Below are 19,800 nucleotides of genomic sequence, written 5' to 3'. Positions count from 1 at the left end.
AACTATCTTTAGGGTTTCAAACAGAAATCTTTCCCAGTCCTACTTGGAGATGCCGGGGATTGAACCTGGGAATTTCTGCATGCAAAACCACTCATCTGCAGCCCTTCCTCTTTAGAGATGAATTACCTCATAAGCAAATTCCCTTGAAATGAAGAATTGTGCAAAATAACCAACATGACCTCCAAGTTCAGTGTTTTGATGTGTTGTATATGTTGCTTAGTAGTTTAAAGAACTTGGCAACTTACATGGCAATTTATCTATTTTGTTTCATTTTGGTATGTTTTCAAAGTTGTAAATAATGTAATGGTGCTTGCTGTTATCTCAGTAAAGTAATTCCAAACATTATTTTTAATGATGATGATGATGATATTTTCCCAACTTTCCCCCACAATCAGGACTCAAGGTGGTTCACAAAAATTAAAAAAAAACAGATAAGAACATTATCTCTTTTATGCAGCCCTCAAAACTAATATAGCTGACTTCATTAGAAACAACTCTGTTTTCCCATGTAATACAAGCAGGATTGTTCTAAAATGAATTCCTATACTGTACTAAAGTTTAATGTTGCAGTATATGCAACCTTACTTAGCAACAGCCGCCGCCAGAGGGAGCCCAAAGATAGATTGACAGCAAACATTCATTCAAACAAAATCCAGCAAGGGTTAGAGTTGGTGCTGAATTATGGAACTACATAGAATTCCACCCCATATTTGAGCTTCATTCCTGGCAATTTGGAGAAGGGTTTAAGGAGCTCGTGGTTGTTGGAAGAGTCGAGAAAGAGAATCTCAGGACTGTATTGCAGCATATCTATTGTTTTGTCCAGGCTCATCCATCAAAGTGAACAGGACACTCCCCCAGTAACACCAGCCAGCATGCCTGCCTGCCTGCCTGCCTTCTTCTTATAACCAGCCCTCAGCTATCAGCTTTCTTCTCCTTACTTTGTGTCCCCCTTGCTATAGAACTCAACAGAGGAAGAGGATGGCCCAAACCTAGTATGAATTAGCTCTGCCTGGCTATGACTCTACCTACTTTTGGCCTGCCAGTTCCAGTTAGAACTAGTCACCACTACTATTATTTACATAGTTCTGATATTTATATCCTGCCCTTTCTCCAACAAGGCTTTCTCCCACCATTGTTGTTGTTGTTGTTGTTGTTGTTTCAACTTAGATCCTGCCCTTCATCCCAAAGGAGCCCAGGACTGCAGACACAGCAACACCAAAATTTATCTTTACCCTGTGAGTTGGCTTGGATGTTAGCGCTACCTAGGGATTTGTATCCAGGTCTTCCAACACATTCAACCACTATAGCAGGAATGGACAATCTCCCCCCCCCCTCCTTCTCCCCCCCATCAAGGAAAATCTGTCAGGGGTTGCATGTTGGTTGTGAACCTGGCTAATAGCCAGAGCCAAAAGAACTATTCCCTCTCCCTACTCACCTCTCTTCCCCCCCCCCACTCTTCTTCTTCCGGGAGGCTGTCAGAGAGGGGACAGTTCACTCTTAACAGTTATCTGAACTGACTACTTGCAGAGGACTTTTGGAATTACGCTGCAGCCACAAAATCCCTAGGGCTACAAGTTACCTATCCTTGCACTATGCCACCAGACTGCTGTTCTTTGTGCAAAATTGCAGCTTTTAGTCTGTATGTTCCCAAGCAACAATCCATTTGTTGAAAGATATGCACATCTAAAAAAACGTACAGCCCAATTCAAAGAGGTATGTGTGCACTGGTGTGTATGCAAACTGCTGTATGTTCAGCAAGAGTGGGGGGGGCATCCCATTTAATTCAGGTGGATGGAACCAATCTGCCATTGCAAAGAAATAATATGTGAATGAATTGCTCCTCCTGTTGAAATGAATGGCAAAGCTATTCTGAGCAACAGAGGTGTGTTTGAACTTATGGATCAGGAACAGATCACTTGACTGAATTGGAAACTTTCTGGATATCAACCATGTTTTGTACGAAATGCAACTGAGATGATTGCTACTTCAGTATCTTGGAAATGACATGCCTACTTGTCAACAGTGGGAAGGAGCTATTTAACTATTTACCTGGGGTAGTAATTCACAGGAGTGGGAAGGCATGAGTTAAGTTAGTTTCACCCTTTGTCAGAGGCTCACTCGGAAAACAATGGTCTGTTCTTAAAGCTAATTTGGAGGCCTTGAGCCAGGAGCCACACAAAAAAATTGTAAACTCCCCAAAGAGAAGATGTTGCCATTGAAATATGCTATTTTTAAATGATTTGGTCATTTTAATTTCTGCAGTGACTAAGTACCTAGATAGACAAGGAAAAACAATGTTTTCAATAGTTATCCTCATTGGCACCATATGGTTCATTTATTAGGAAAGAAAGAAACCCTCAAGTTTCAGGGTTCTAGGCCAAAATGCGTAAGAGCCCATTGGCACAGAAATCAATCCTAACTCTTTTTTATTATTACTGCCCCAGAGCATCAGGTTATAAACTGCTGTCAGCAGAAGGTTTTGGGTTGGTTACAGCATTCTTCAGGGAACTGTTATAGGCCTCAGAGTCAGAGACCATCAGCCAACCAAGAGCAGCAACAATTACCTCAATAGTTCTTCCTGTTGAACCTCAGCACGACTGTGATTAAACAATAATTGCAACAATGACAGCTCAACAGGACTGCTTAGTATTCTAAAAGCTTTCCATAAATCCAGATTAATTGGATAAGGTTGTGAATTAGGAGGCCAGTAACTCAGCCTGTGTATCTTTGCTGCCTGACAGGTTCATGGAATTATTTGGAATGTTTTCAGAAAGCCCAGGGTCAGCCCAAAGTAGTGTCTTGATTCCCAACCTTCCAGTACCAAATACGATGCTTATTTGGGCTGATCAAATATGTTAGATATGTAGGAGTCCTATAAACATGTAGTATCAGATCCTCTGGGCATTTTATTTTGTTTTATTTATTTCATTTAAATCCCACATAATTTCCCTCTATGGAGTTTAAGGTGGTCACATGGTTCTCCTCATTTAATCCCCACAACAATCCTGTGATGTAGACTGGGGCCAGTCACTCCACTGAGAGGGAGTGACTGGCCCAAGGTCACCCAGTGTCAGGCTTCAGGGAATCTGACCCCTTCCATGGTGGGAGCCAAGGAGCAGATAAACAAGAAGAGTTCTTACCGAGTAATTTATTCCATAATTCACAGAGAGAGATGAAGGAATTCAGTCTCCCTAAGATAATGGCGTTGCTCCGAGTAAAGTCCCACCCCCTCCATCTCTCCTATTCTATGTCACCCCTGCTTTGGCTAATCTGAGCTTTCTGCCTCTGAGCTTTCTATTCTACTACCCTCAATGCCTGCCTGGTCCTGGAAGCACTGGCAGAGGAATGGGGGGGCGGAGAGAGCGCACCGCCCCCGGCACCATCGGGGAGGGGGGTATCATCGTGGCCACCCCCTGGACACACACAGCACATCACACCACCACGCCGCGCGCCATGCCCCCATGGGTGGCACGCCATGCTCCCAGGACGGGCACCATGCCCCTGGGACACATGCCAGCCATGGTGCCGGAGCACGCAGCTTCGCCACTGCCTGGAAGGGGGGGATCAGGAATGCTCTACAAAGACACAGAGTCTATCCGCTGTCTCTCCCCTGGTGTTTCTTCTTACTGCTTTTCCTCTCCCAATATTTCCCAGCTTCTCCCCTCTGCAGCCTCTGAACCTTCTGCAAACCACTGTTTTAAATTTATACTGTCCTCCTGTTCTAGGGACGGCTCAAGAGAAGGGGGGCGGCCCCCACCATTCCTCCTCAGTCCAGCCCCTGATACCCAGTGAGCTTTATGTTGAGTGTGGATTTGAACCCTGGTCTCCCATTTCCTAGTCCAACACTCCAACCACTACACCGCACTGATTCTCAATCTGAGCCCCAGGTTTTTTTTTTAATCTCTTGCCTTGATCCATGAAACAAACATATCTGAAGGTTTGGTGCTTTCTGCGGGTGCAAAATTAGCCCACATCTGTCTCTCTGCTCACTCAGTTGGGCAGAATTCATACATTTCTTATCTAGGGACATCTTAGTAAATTAAAGATCTGTACAGCACAACGAATCCATCTCCCAAGGAAAAGACTTTTAAAATTAATAATATGCAGTGCTTTTTTCTTTAAAAAATGTTTAGAGGTACTTTCATTTTCCTACTCATATTGAAATATGGCCTCTCAATGAGGCCAAACTTAGATTCACAAAATGTTTAGGGGTATGTGTACCTCTGCGTCCCCCCAGAAAAGAAAGCACTGATGATATGCAAAACACATATGTGCATTCTTCCGTAAAATATATTATAATGAGTTTGGAATTGGGCTGGACATCTTTTTGGGTTCCCTTCCAGCCTTTTTGGTTTTATAGCTGTAAGACTCTAGGCTGCAGGAAAGGGGGACTGCTAAAATAATCAAACCAGTCTATTTGCTATGTGAATAGCCTAGCCCGGTCTGTTAACTATCTCCTTTGTAATGTAAGCTAGGGCAATGAATTGCCACAGAACCAAGCCAGAGATCCTTCTAGAAATTGAGCAGAGGTGGGGGCATGTGTTCCTTCTTCCAGGCCCTGGTTGGCGGCGATGTCATTGAGGTATTTCTGTGTGAAGTAGAACAAAATAAACACAATAAACAGCAGTATGCTGAGGACACTCAGCTCTATTTCTCCTTTACATCTGCAGGTGAGGCAGTGGAAGTGCTGGACCAGTGCCTTGCCTGGGTAATGGACTGGATGAGACCCAACAAACTGAAGCTCAATCCAGATAAGACTGAGGCACTGTTAGTGGGTGGCTCCTCAGACAGATGGTTGGGAGGTCACCTGTTCTTGATGGGGTTACACTTCCTCTGAAGGAACAGGTTCGTAGCTTAGGGCTACTCCTGGATCCTTTGCTGTCGCTCAAGGCTCAGGTGGTCTCAGTGGCCTAGAGTGCCTTACATCAGCTTCAGCTGGTGGCCCAGCTACACCCCTATCTGGACAGGGATAGCCTAACTACTGTTGTCTATGCTCTGGTAACCTCAAGGTTTAGATTACTGCAATGTGTTATATGAAGGGCTCTCTCTCTGAAGATGGTTCAGAAACTTCAGCTGGTGCAGAATTCAGCGGCCAGGTTGCTCACTGGGGGAAGACGGTTTGAGCATATTACACCAATCCTGGTCCAACTGCACTGGCTACCGATTAGTTTCCTGGCCCAATTCAAAGTGCTGGTTTGGACCTATAAAGCTTTAAATGACTCAGGACCACAATACCTCAAGGACCGCCTCTTCCCATATGAACCTACCCAGACCCTGAGATCATCTTTTGAGGCCCTTCGTGTGCCTCCTCCGCAAGAGGTCAGGAGGATGGCAACACGAGAACGGGCCTTCTCTGCAGTGGCTCCCCGTCTGTGGAATGCTCTCCCCAGGGAAGTTCACCTGGCACCTTCACTATACACCTTTAGGCGCCAGGCAAAAACATTCCCTTTCAACCAGGCCTTTGCCTGACTTGATCCACATCCTATACCCTGTTTTAAAATGCTGGCTTGGGGGGGGGGTTATTGAGTTACTGGTTTTGTTTTGATTTTATATATTTTATATTTTATGTGAACCGCCCTGAGACTTTCGGGTATAGGGCAATATAGAAATAACAACAGCAGCAGCAACAACAACTGGTAGTCAAGGGCACTGGGACTGGAAGGAGGCAAAAGCCTGAACTAAATCCAAAATATGAAACATCTCATTACCTGCATATTATTAAACCAAAATAAAATAAACACATGATAGACAGCTGCATCCATACAAAGCTGTTTTCGAAGTCTGATGCTTTGCAGTAAAGAAAGTCAGCTTATATCAACTCATTTTATCCTTTGTCCTTAGCCCCGCAGCATATAAGAGCAGCTGCCTGCCTGTGTTAGTAGCCTGGTCCAGTTCAGAAGTTAGAACAACCTTTTATTGTTTATTTAAATTGACTGCAATAGCATGGTCTGTATATTTTGATAATAAATCAGGTTGTTTAAAGTGTAGCCGGTGCAGTTTGACTCAAGGGAGTCAGAATAATCACTGCCTTGCCTTTGGACCTTTTAACCACGATATGGTGGAGTACTATTGCTCTGTATTCAGTCACAAGCCACTGGGCTATTCTACTGTGGATTTAATATCAGTGATAAAGGTGAGACACTTAGGTAAATTGCCAAGGTAAACTGCTAACCCGGGCAAACCGGTTCTTTGTTCAGTGAATAACTCAGTCAAGGTATAAATTAAGTATATGCTTTGTAGGGCAATGGGTTGCCCCACAGAAACTAAATAGGTGGAGATCCTTCTAGAAAGTGAGCAGAAGAAAGCGTGCCCCCCCACACACACATCAACAGTGGATTTTTTTTCTGAGGGTACTCAAGGGTACGCAGTACTGGCACCTTTTTTTCCTAGAAGAAAAGCACTGCCCACACCCCTAGCTGTAAGTGGTGTCACCAGGGTGCTTTTGTATGAATGAGAATAGAAGACCATTCCATCTCAAAACTGGGCCTGGCTTCCTTTCTGTGTATTAGAACCTAAGATGGCCCAGTGGGCCATCTAATCCAGCAGCCTGTTCTCACCATGACCAGGCAGATACCCATGGGAAACCCAAAAGTAAGACTTGAATGCAACAGCAGTCTGCTATAGGAATCCAGTTCTATGGCATTAGGGAAAGGAATTCTCCTAGAATCCTAATAGGGATCTGTTGGACTATTCCTGCTGTGAACCTTCCATCTCATGTGCAGCCTGTATATATATGTTGTAAGCAATGGCATCAGTTTCTCCAGCGACTCCAAGGAACCTGGGACCCCCGAAGTCTCCCACTACTTGGTGATTGGGGTGTGCAATATAAATAGAGTCACACACACACTACATGCAAACATCTCACAGCATTCTAATATCTGGCTGAAGAATGGGTTGACTTGTCTCCGTTGTAGCTCTGTTGAGCAGACTGGGAAGCTGCCCTCATTCAACTCACAGTGCAATGAGCCCATTGCTTTGCTCTGGAACAGTATTTACTTTTACTCAATACTGCATATGATCTTGTTGCTTTATCACATTACATCAACTCTGAGATACAGGTCCATTACATTCTCTTTTTTAAAACAAAATAAATGTACTACACACGTTTCAAGTGTGTTCTCAAAATGTCAAGTGTGTGTGCTCCTAAGATAAGGATTGGCTCAAGACAACTGTCAAGTGTTTGTTGATGTGTGAATGCCCCTCAACTAACCACTTGCATAGGATTACAGAGTTTGCATGACTTCAAGGTTTGCCAATGCATTTAAAATTCTGATTTGCCTACAGAGCTTGGCATTGCCTTCCAATGAGTCTGTTTAATCCTTCCCATGTTAACTAGCCCCAGCTGTTCTTGCTGGCTCACGAGTTATTCTTTCTGAACTTGGGGTCCTCCTACAAAGAGCTGGACCATCCCTGGAAGACAATTTGCAAATTATCATTTATCATCTCTATGTCCAAGAAAGTGTAACTGTTGATAAGTATCAGACTGCATTTCAAATGGCACATGTTCTTGCTCTCTGCTCTGAAAGAGGGTGGGTGGTGAAACAAACATTATTTTATAAGAGTGTCCTAATCAACAGGCATAGTAAAGTGCAGTGGTTAGACCTAAACACTGGCACTTCAAGAGATCCATCATAGCAATTATTATGTGGATAGGTTTCGTGCTGGGGGAAACCCTGTGAGAAAGAGATCTCTAGTAAGTTTAGAGATTTTAAACGTAGAACTTTCTTTTAGGTTTTTTCCTTTAGAAAGAAATCTACCCCATTCCGACATTTTTTTAGGTATTATTCATTTTTATGGCATTTCTTACACATCCTTCACTGTAAGGTCCCAATGCAGATTAAAACAATATAATATACGAATAGAAAAGCAGATCAATCCAAAACAAGGAAATTCATTCTAGACAGAGAAGGACAATTGCATTCAATAGAAGAGTTGAGTCCCATAAGGCAAAATACCTTAGTCAAAGGCCAGGGTAAAGAGGTGTGTCTTCAGCATTTTGTGAAAGCTGTACAGTGAAGATGCTGGCCACACCTCTGTGGGGAGAGAATTCCACAGTTTAGGGTCTGCCACAGAGAACGCCCTCTCCTGGACTGCCATTCCCTGCACTTCAGAATGTATAGCTTATATGGATGCAGATATGCAGCCTAATTCACCCCCTGTGTAACTGTCCAAGGACACTGTCTAAAGCTCTTGGATAGCTCTGCATGACTAGTGCTGGACTGGAGCCCTAAGCTTTGCACAGATGTACTTCATAAGCCAAAGTTTGCAAAAGTTGAGATCTAAGACATATGCACAACACATGCAAATGACCTATTTCCAGAAGCAACCAAGCATATAAACTGTTACTGTGCTCCACAGATGCGTTGTGGGAACCACTGTGCATATTAAAAGCTGCAGATTTTCTGTATTACCATGTTCACATGCAAACATTTGCCTTTGGAGATAATCTACAATTCAAAGATGAAAAATGAGCACATAAAATATTCGCTTCCATGCTTCTGAATAGGACTGTTCTGCCTGTAAAACAGGGGTTGGAAACCTGTGGTCTCCAGATGTACTTAGACTCCAACTCCTAAGAGCCCCAGCCAGCACAGCTAATGGTGAGGGATGGTGAGCGCTGGGACTCCAGCAACATCTGGGAGCAATTGGGGGGCAATATGGGGGGGTCATAAGAATATAAGAAGACCTTGCTGGATCATGACAGTGGCCCATCTAGTCCAGCATCCTGTTCTCACAGTGAACAACCAGATGCCTATGGGATGCCCACAAGCAAAACCTAGGGATCATTCACACTTCTGCTTATCCCACCACTTTCCCCCAGGGAAACCCACTATTTTAACTGTCAGGAGTCCAGTCCCTGGCTTGATCACACAGTAAGCGTGGTTAATTTAAAAGGATGATTTATTGTCAAAATAACAGATAACTCCGGATAGCTCTAACACAGCCTCCCAGCATCATCAATCACGATGACCCTTCTGAAGACTCCTTCCGGTTACGGAAGATATTGAACTTTCTCACTTTGTGTCTCTTGCTTCGTTTCCAGTCTAACAGCCCTCCCCTTAGCCTACTGTTAGGAGGGATTGGATCAGCTTCAATCACTTCCCATTCTGAAAAACTGCTTCCTTCTCTGTTCGTGCCAGTTTGCACTTCCCGAGAGCGTTGGCTGGGTTCTGACCCGCTCTTAGCCACTCCCTTATCAACTGGCATTCCAGGTGGGGGGTGGCACTAGCCGATGCTCATCCTGCATGGCAGTTAACCCTCTCTGTTCCTGGCTGCTTTCTTCAGTTGCCTGCAAACCTTCACCGGGAGCTGACTGCAAGCCTTCACTGGGAGCTGGCTCATTCATGACATTAACACTGAATCAGAACAACAAACATCAGATGTGTTTTCCATGAATTGACATTTGCTCCAATTCAGCAGTGAAGAGGGTATTCCCAAGAAAAGGGGTGAGGCAAATAGAAAGCCGCTTGGACCTCTGCCTAGAAAGCATGGGACAAGTGGAAAGCCAATCAGATCCATGCCTTTTAGGCACAGGACAAGTGAATTTTGGACAACCCCCTAAACACAACAGTATGCTCCCGTCCAGCAGTTTCCAGCAACTGATATTTAAAAGTATACTGCTTCTAACAGTGGAAGTAGAACATAACTATCAGGGTTAGCAATCACTGATCGCCTTATCATCCGTGGATTTGGCCACTATGAAGCAATGTTTATCAGAAAGACACGTACCTTGAAATATTCCAGATGGTGCCATCTGCTTGAGGTGACAAAATTGTTGGGGTACCCCCATTTCTGAAACTGACAGTGAAAATGCTTTAGAAAGAAAAGTCCCATCTTCTCAAGGCATGGGACTATTTTTGAAGTAGGGGGAATACTTTGTCATTCAGCAAATTGCAAATTCCAGCTATCTAATTGGTTCCGAAAATGGTGGACAACCAAGGCAAAAACTTTGCACTACAGAGATTTCTGGTAGATCTGTGTTTGAAAGGGCTCCATACCATAATTGGGTTCAGAAAAGTTGCCTAATTACCACATTTAATCATTTACCATTAATTATACCTTGTATAGTGAATTAAAGAAGGATGGAAGATATTGTGTGGCTTCTATCATTATGCTCCTTCAGGGCCAGGGTGAGAACTGAGCTCATTTTGGCATCCGTTCAAAAAGTCCTCCAAAATGGCAATTTGCATGTGCAGACTTTATATCTACAAATGTATACAGTATAGCACTGGCTTCTTTAGGAAAATTCACTTTATTTTTTAGCACCCTTTTCCTTTCTGATGTTAATTCTGTGCTTTTCTGAAGAGCAGTCCTATTCCCAGAGCAGACCATTTTCTGCACATGGCGTGAGCTTTTCCGGCAATGCAAATCACTTGTGACTTGCACTCAATTTAGTTTCCTGGCTGGATCTTGCTCAATTTCTAAGGGAATTATAATTTTAGATGAGGATCGTTGAAGCTGTCTGTGTGTTTATATAGAAGCGTCCAAAATAAATTCTCAGGAATAGTAAATAAACAATGTCACAGAATCCCTGTTTTTCAATTGCCACTAATATAGACTCCATTTGGCAACTTGGATTGAAATAGGACTCCTCAGGTTTGAGTTTCATTTGTAAGCATTTTGTCTCTGTTGTATTCATAAAAATCCACCGGCCTTCTATTTTTCTATGCTGTTTCCCATAACGATAAACACATAATTAACAAATCTGTTTCATTAGCAGAAAAGAAGTAACCTGAGCTGATGATTTACTGGACATCCTTCCCATCTGGGGAGAGTTTAAATAAATGGATTATAAGCCATCCTTTGTTGGGGGGGGGGGGATGTTCTCAATAATCACTGCAGTCGATGGGAGGTTTTTTTCTACTGACACAATAATTTCATCCTGGTGGCCCAATCCTCAAGAGTGCCATTTAGTTGGGGTGCTGCTCTGCCATGCGAATTTGCTTCAGAAATGCCAACATCACTGGCCATTACCCTCCACCCCACACACAAAAATTATCTTACACAATGTTCTGGATTAGTGCTGTGCTGCACATTTCTCCTGCTTTTGTATAAAAAACAACAACAACACCATTATCCATCAATTTATGAGAAAGGAACTTACATTTGAAAATTACAAAGGGTGTGTGTGTAAATTTCTGCAAAAATCTTGCCCACAGGGTGAAGGATTTCTGTAGCGCTCACCTTAGTTTCAAGATGGCTAAGGGGTGTTTGCGAGTGTATTTCCATTCATTCTGCATTCTGGAATTGGTGGGGAAGATCTCCCAAAACCTCTACATTCAATGAAGGGATAGTATTTAAGAAAACTCATAAATACATGAATTTAGCAAGGGCTGGAAATAATACCGGCTAGCTTCCTCATGAGGCCAGCCTGGCAACAGCTCGCTTGAAGAAACCAAAACTTGATATGCCCTGGTTTGTTTGATAATGGTGCAGTGCTTTTTTTTCTTGGGTTACTCAATGGTACACAGTACCAGCCTCTTTCTTTCTAGAAGAAAAGCACTTGTTCAAAGTGCAGCACTTACTATAACAACTTCATGGTGAGTACAGCACCTTTTTGTCTAGAAGAGAAGCACTGCATAATGGTAAGCCACGGGCAAGACATCAGACTCTCTGCCCAGTAGATTTTAGAGTAGGATTACCATTGGCAACAAGGGAGGAAATACCTCTGACAATGGGCTACAGACAATGGGCCAAGGAGACTGACAGGGTACTGGAAGCGGAAAGGGAGGAGTTGTTTTCTGCAAGTGCTGCTGGGGAGGAGGAAGTGGGCAGAACTCCATGTGGGAATTGAAGGGCGGCAGCCATGCTGGTTGGCTGGAGCAGGCTGTTACAGAGAGACACAGGGGTGGCACTTAGGATGTCCCTGAATCCAATGCTACACTGCTGGGTAGAACATGCAACTCTTGAGATGCAAGTGCTGTGAAGTCTCTCTCCATAAAAACTCAGGTTAAATATGTGTGAACAAAGCAATACAGTGGTACCTTGGTTTACAAACACAATTGGTTCCGGAAGTCTGTACTTAACCTGAAGCATACTTAACCTGAAGCAAACTTTCCCATTGAAAGTAATGGAAAGTGGATTAATCCGTTCCAGGCAGTCCGTGGAGTACTTAAACTGAAGTGTACTTAACCTGAAGTGAACTTTTCCATTGAAAGTAATGGAAAGTGGATTATTGCTAAATGTATTGCTAAATGTATCCCTTGGGATTGTGTCAGGTTTTGGGGTTTTTTTTAAAATCTTTTGTTTGTTTTGTTAGCTGTTAAGTACTCCATGCTGAAACTTTAGCAATGTGCCATTATTTATTTTGATATTCTTTTCACAAGCATTTCCTGGAAGTTTCAAGTGGATCTCTCTACAAAGAAATCAAGGCCTTTCTCCCTGTGCATGACTACTGCTAGTACAATTTTTTTTAAAAAGCTATAAACTACAGGATTTTTCTTGACAGCTGAAATCTCCCATTTATAGAGATTAGAGGTCTAGGGAAAAAAGCTAAAGTAAACTGTAGCATTCTGCTGTCTTAAAACACACAAAACACAAAATTTATGATGCTGCTCTGGAGACAATCCTAAACATACTCCACAGACTCTTTATAAAAGGAGTCATTTTCCCAAATAAATAACTCTGTGTTCCAAAAGTTTGGTTCAGTACATGATGCCCATGTTCAAAGCTTAAATGAGTTAAAAGCATCACAGTTCTATGCTTACCATGCAATCCCCATTTTTAAAAGAGACTATTATGTGGCTCTTGATGAACTACAAACAACTGGGCTGCTTTTAAAGGATGCTTTTTTCATGTGATGCTGTACTTATGATATAAATACTATCACCGCTCACATTCAGGCTCGTTGTAAGCAAATTCAGAAGTGGGGGCGGGGAGAGGAAATGAAGTTGCATGAACATGCTCCAGATCTGATTATGGAAGCAGGAGATGTTCTGTGTCTCACTGAATGTTTTGTCATCACTGAAAATTGATTCATTAGGGATGTTGTTGGCTTTTGACAATTCCCCCAAAGACAGCATTCTCTCTTTCTTTCTTTCTTTCTCTCTCTCTCTCTCTCTCTCTCTCTCTCTCTCTCTCTCTCGCACACACACACACACACACACACACACAAAACTACATATTGTGACCTTTTTCTTTAACTTTTAACAAAACGGAATAAATGTTATGGCTTTGTCCTTAAACGTTAAGCTACACGAGAGGTGAAAGTGACATGAAACAGCCTAGAACGATATTCTGACATGGCACAGGCAGGTAGAAAGTTTTGGTTCTTTAACATCTTTTTTCATTTTAGTTGTTACACTCCAATGATGCTGTGGGGGGAGGGGGAATTTGTAGAAACCTCTTGAATTTGTCATGGCTAGATAAGAGTCACATCCATTACTCTGCCCACTTTTGCACCTGACGCCACACCTATCACTTGCACGGTGCCCCTGGAAAGTTTCCCACATCAGGATGTGGCCCTCCAGCTCAAAATAATTCCCCACACCTGGATTAAGTGATTGATTTGTGGACTGACATCATCCCCACATAGCTTTCAAGTGACAGGCACACCGATTCAGTTCACCTGACACCGGCAAAGCCTGCCTGGTGTGATGAGCCTCATGGAGAACAGTGGAAAGACCTCCAAGAGTTGGAGCTGGATGCCCTGAGGGAGAGTCCTAGAAGATTGATGGAGCGAAGAGTGAGACCCCAATACAGTGGTACCTCAGTTTAAGAACAGCCCTGTTTAAGAACTATTCGGTTTACGAACTCCGCAAAACCGGAACTTTACCTTGGTCTAAGAACAGAATCCAAATGGTGGAAGGGCACCGGTGGCAGAAGGCCTCATTAGGGAAAGTGTGCCTCGGTTTAAGAACGGTTTCGGTTTAAGAATGGACTTCCAGAACGGAATAAGTTCGTAAACTGAGGTACATGTCTGAGCCCAAGGCTAGAGAGTAAGGAGCTAAATACAGGGAGGTTTGACAGTGAAGCAGTGCCAGATTTACGTATAAGCTAAACAAGCTATAGCTTAGGGCCCCTTTCTCTTGGGGGCCCCCCAAAAAAAAATTAAAGGGGGAAAAACTTTGATAAAATACATATTTTGTTATGTGCAAATGGCTTTAGATAACTATTAGGTCCATAAATTACCAGATAGCATATATTCAACACAAAAAACAGAAAAAAATTGTTGTTGACGAAGGGCAGCTGGACATATAAAGGAGCCCATTACCTTCAGTAGCTTAGGGCCGCATTAAACCTAAATCCGGCCCTGCAGTGAAGGTTTCTGCTCCTGTGATATCAGATGCCTCTAGCCAGGCACCTACTAGAGTGGAGACCAGGCATCCCCAAACTTCGGCCCTCCAGATGTTTTGGACTACAATTCCCATCTTCCCTGACCATTGGTCCTGCTAGCTAGGGATCATGGGATTTGTAGGCCAAAACATCTGGAGGGCCGCAGTTTGGGGATGCCTGGTGGAGACACTACTTCCCCTGTCAGTGAGGAGCCTACCCCTTTGGGGAAGGCAACAAAGTAAGTTGGATACTGAGCCAACCCCACCTCCATCACCCAAGGCATGGAGTGCAAACAAACCTCAGAGATTCAACCCACTCCAAAGAGTGCCCGTTTGCTTGCCTAGTCCAGAGACTCTACCCATTTGCCGTATTAAGAGCTGTCTTCTGCCCACTCTTCAAAGGGAAGCAGGGCAATGGAGCCTGTTGCTGTTGGATCAATATCTTAGCTTGCACTTAGCCATAAAATTCACTTGCTGCCCCCACCTTTATGCTTCGAAACGATATTGCACTGTTATTGTTAATATGATTTTGCAGCCCACAAGAATTTTTAAAATGACCTACATTTGTGGAACAAAGATGGCTGTAGGAGCAGGGAAAGAAAGCTGGAGAGGTAGTAGCCAAATGTAAGAAGCCTATTGCTGTTGAGATAAAGGACACAAGTTACTCTTTTTTCCTCTCTTTTTCCTGTTGCTTGTTATTGTTTGTGACTGGAAGATGACTCAGGCCTGACCAACCTGTATATATGTCCTTGATAAATTAATGTACTCTTTTAATGAATTGCCTTGAAATGACCTGCCACAAGCAGGCACTTCTATATGCCTTTATGAAGATATACTGTATTGCTTTGGTGATTCCCTAGCCACTTCCCTGGACCGCCTCTCCCGCATAGCTGCCAAGTTTTCCCTTTTCTCGCGAGGAAGCCTATTCAGCATAAGGGAAAATCCCTGTAAAAAAGGGATAACTTGGCAGCTATGCTCTCCCGGTGTGCCCTGCAGAGGACATTAAGGTCCACAAATAATAACATACTGGAGATCCTGAGTCACAAGGTGGTTAGACTGGCCTTGACCAGGACCACAGCCTTTTCAGTTCTAGCCCTGACCTGGTGGAACGCTCTCTCTCAGGAGACTAGGGCCCAGCGGGAGTTGTCATCTTTTCATAGGGCCTGCTGTTCCGCTTGGCCTTTGGACTGACTCAGTCTGACCCTGGTGTTACCTCCACTAAGGCTTTATCCTACAGATATTTAAATGAGGTTGCACTTGTAGATTCCTAATTTTAAAATTGAATTTTAACATTGTATTTAATCTGCATTTTAATTGAATTGTTTCTTTTATGCTTGCTTTGATATTCTTGTTGTTAGCTGCCCTGAGCCCGGTCTTGACTGGGAAGGGCGGGGTATAAATATTATTATTATTATTATTATTATTATTATTATTATTATTATTAATCTATTCAAAACACAAAGAGAAAGTAACATCAGCAGCTGCTTTTTAAAAGGTCCCAAAATTCTGCTAAGCTTTCCAGCAAATGTAGCCTTGGAAAACACTGCCATCTGGTGGTATTTTGTTTTTCTGCAGAGAATACAGTAAAGGTCACAATAAGTGAAATGACATTGTGCACCAAGGGAATTAACTTTCACTGTTCAGAAGAGTAAACACCTTAACGCAGAAGGAAATTGACTCTGCACAGATTTAGAAAGCATGAGAGAGAACGCATGAAGTGTCCACTTTCGCTAACGATAAATAGTAGATTTGCAACTGTGGATTATTTGCCATAGCAGATAATATTTGAATATTGCATTTCAGAATCACATCAATATGATGTGTCATTGTGGCTGTCCAGTTCCAGAGTTTCTGATATGCATATGGATAGCAGAATGTTACAATACAGTAAGTGCTGATTAACTGCAGTATATTAGCAAGAATGCTAAAGCAAAACTTCAATCATTCGTAAAGGCTTATCTCCGGAAGTTAGGTCCATTGGAAATAATTAAGGTTACTTCCAACTAAAGCCAGTTAGTACTGGAAGGAAAAGATGCTACATATAAACAGTGTTGTATGGACAAATTAAACTTTGTTTCTGCAAACAGAGCATATCCAGTTCATCAGTTTTGCCAAAATAACTGGGTCATGGAGTTAAATTATATTCATCTGTTTCTTACTGCCTCCAAATGTTTCCCAAATAAAAAAAGAAAAGAGTGTTTCTCATTAGTGCGACTGAGCAGAGAATCAGAATATATTGTTAAATCATTAGTACTATGAAATAGTAACCAGAAATTTCAGCAAGTGAATTGCCATTTCAGTGTTGACAGTAATTTTAAATTGGCAGGGTGGTACCTCCCTGATTACATCTGGTACCTTGTAAGTGGATCATCAGGTTCCATAACAACTGTTACAGAGTCAATGGCCCATTCAAATTAATGGAAATAGGCACTCAATAATTTAGCACTCCAATCCTATTGAATTTTAAGGCAACAAATGTTTACTTAAGAAACGAGAGTTTCTCTGTGTTTGATATTTGACTGGAATTTAGTTCCATCTGGGATTTAGTCCCGTCAAAACTAATTTCTTAATGTCTTTAGATGAGGTTAGGAGGGTTCACAAAGTTCCAAGGAAAGGGATGATGCCAATAAATTTGGCATTTGAAAGAAAGAGTAAAGTGCTAGATTACTGGTGAGTTCCTTTAGAACAGTTTGGAGATGTGAATGGTAAGGAACTGCCCATGTAAAATTAAGTCCTGCTCTTTTGCAGGCATTAAAGAGTATCAATAATATTTGTTATTGTTTTGGTCCATTTGTGACTATAAGAAATGCTTGCCAGTTATTGGTACAATATGAAGCAATAGGGATTGTTGTGCCTTGAACCACTGTCCACAGCACAAAACTTCATTTGAGACTTCATTTGAAACTTTGGTCATTTGGTAAGGAAGATGGTGGAGATGAATTCTTCATAAAATTGTAGAGTTGGAAAGGGCCATGAGGGGTATCTGGTCCAGTTCCTTACAATGCAGGAATCCTCTGCCCAATGCGGGGCTCAAACCCACAACCCTCAAATTAAGAGTCTCATGCTCTACTGACTGAGCTATCGTCTAGATAAGTATGCACCCTAGCATGCGAAGTGTTTATGTCCCTCCACACTGAGATTACATTGGAAAGAAGCCTTCCATTGTAACCAATAGAAGGCTTTTCTCAAGCCTAATTGCAGGACAGTGGTGGGTTGGGAGATTCACAGACGTGAAAGATTAACTCTCCTCTCTGCAGCTGTGACTGCCACCCCCACTTGCCAAAAATAATCCTCCGGTCACTGCATTAGGCTTCCAAAAAGCCCTTTAATGTAGCCAAAAGAAGGCTATCTCATGCCTAATTGCAATGGGGGAGAGGCTATTTTGGAGGTAGTAATGGCTGCAGTGCTTGTGCAGTACCCATGACAGTTTCTCCAGATTGTAAATGGGCCCCAAAAAGGTTGGCAACTCTTGCATTATATGCTGACTTGGCTGAAAACCAGTATGGTCTTGTGTGTCAGCTCGTGTATCCATGGCCAACACTGGCAGTTTCCCACAGCTGTTACATGATGATGATGATGATGATGATGATGATCATGTCAGGTCCCAGAGAAGTTTACAACAATTTAAAATACCGTATTAAATGTTTACAAGTTTGCAAAGAATACAATCACCAAAAAATAGGGAAGGTCCTAAAACAGGGTTCCCCAAACTAAGGCCCAGGAGCCAGATGCGGCCTAATCGCCTTCTAAATCCGGCCCGCAGATGGTCCAGGAATCAGCATGTTTTTACATGAGTAGAATGTGTCCTTTTATTTAAAATGCATCTCTGGGTTATTTGTGGGGCATAGGAATTCGTTCATATTTCCTTTCAAAATATAGTCCGGCCCCCCACAAGGTCTGAGGGACAGTGGACCAGCCCCCTGCTGAAAAAGTTTGCTGACCCCTGTCCTAAAACTACACAAGTAAACCTCAAGCACCCACAGAACAGGCTGCCCAGTTGGAAAGGCTGGGGTGCTCTCTCCTAAGTAAACCTGATCAGAAGCCCTGGTACGGTATATAGAGGGCCAAGAAATACAGGACCTTGAACAGCTCTAAGTGAGCCCTGCTGGCTGAAAAGCTATCCTACTAAGGTAGATGTAGAAAGATGTCCCAGCAGTGAGATGAAGTTGACTGGAGCCTTATACAGACTGACAAAACCTGTGGCGTGGTTACCTCTGCGGCCCTCCAGATGTTTTGGCCTACAACTCCCATGATCCCTAGTTAACAGGTCGGGGGAGATGGGAATTGTAGTCCAAAACATCTGGAGGGCCGAAGTTTGGGGATGCCTGTTCTAGAGGAACCACAAGGGTTGTTAAAGGACGTATATTACTAGAATTTGTGCTTCAGTATTGTACGTGTGTGTGTGTGTGTGTGTGTGTGTGTGTGTGTGTGTGTGTGTGCCATATTGCTTTAGAACTGTGTCTTAATAAAGCATTAAAAATATGTCCTGAGTCTTTCTTGGGTCAAAAATAAGAGGGCTTCATGCTCTTGGGCTGCCTAAAAAGAACAAGACACTGTGCTGGGTAACACACACTGCAAGGTCCCAGGGTCAGGAGCCATGACACTGCTCATCAATAGAAAGAGGACACTATACCCAGCCTATCTCAAGCCTTTGCTTTCTGCTGCTTCAATTTCTGTGTGCCTGCAGTATAAGAAGACAAACAGTGGTCTGCTAGCAAGGACTCTTTCAGAACCCCCAAAGAATGTCACTTGACAGTGAGAAGCCAGCCAAACCGCAGCCCGCCCACCTAGAATGGAATAAGATATACGATCAGCTAGCCCAAAATGAAATAACCAGCTGCCAGGAGTGGGATTTTTAAAATAGCTAAATCCTATCTCCTTTTCTGCCTGTTGTCTTTGTCCATGGAGTTTTCTTGGCAGGGATACTGGAATGGCTTGCCAGTTCCTGCTCCAGGTGGATCACGTTTAGTCAAAACTCTCCACCAAGACCTGTCCATCTTGGGTGGCCCTGCACGGCATAGCTCATAGCTTCTCTGAGTTATTCAAGCCCTTTCGCCAAGACAAGACAGTGATCCATGATAAAGAAGGCTGATCACCATAGCTTCCAAGTCTCCCGTTTTTTCACGGGGAAACCCCCGTATTTTAAACCGTTTCCCGCTGGCAGCCCGGATTGGGAAAAATCCCATAAATCCCCTGGATTTCCTACCTGCCAGGGAGGCTCCATTTTGGGTCCTGGTGCTGCCCGATTTCCGGTGCCCATACATGGGTAGTGCAGCACCGGAAGTTGCTTCTACGCATGTCCAGAAATGTGTAGAAGCGACTTCCAGTGCCAGCAGTGCCCGATTTCCGGTGCCCATACATGGGTAGAGCGGCACCAGAAGTTGCTTCTACGCATGTCCGGACATGTATAGAAGCAACTTCCAGTGTCGCACCGCTGCTGATCCCGCATTTTTCAGTGGAGACTTGGCAGCTATGCTGATCACCGAAGTATTAATGCTTTTGAATTATGGTGCTGGAGAAGACTCTT

The sequence above is a fragment of the Zootoca vivipara genome, chromosome 8, assembly GCF_965207765.1.
Source record: "Zootoca vivipara chromosome 8, rZooViv2.hap1.1, whole genome shotgun sequence".
Lineage (NCBI taxonomy): Eukaryota > Metazoa > Chordata > Lepidosauria > Squamata > Lacertidae > Zootoca > Zootoca vivipara.
The sequence above is the reverse complement of the archived record's forward strand: the minus strand, read 5'-3'. Positions refer to the sequence as shown.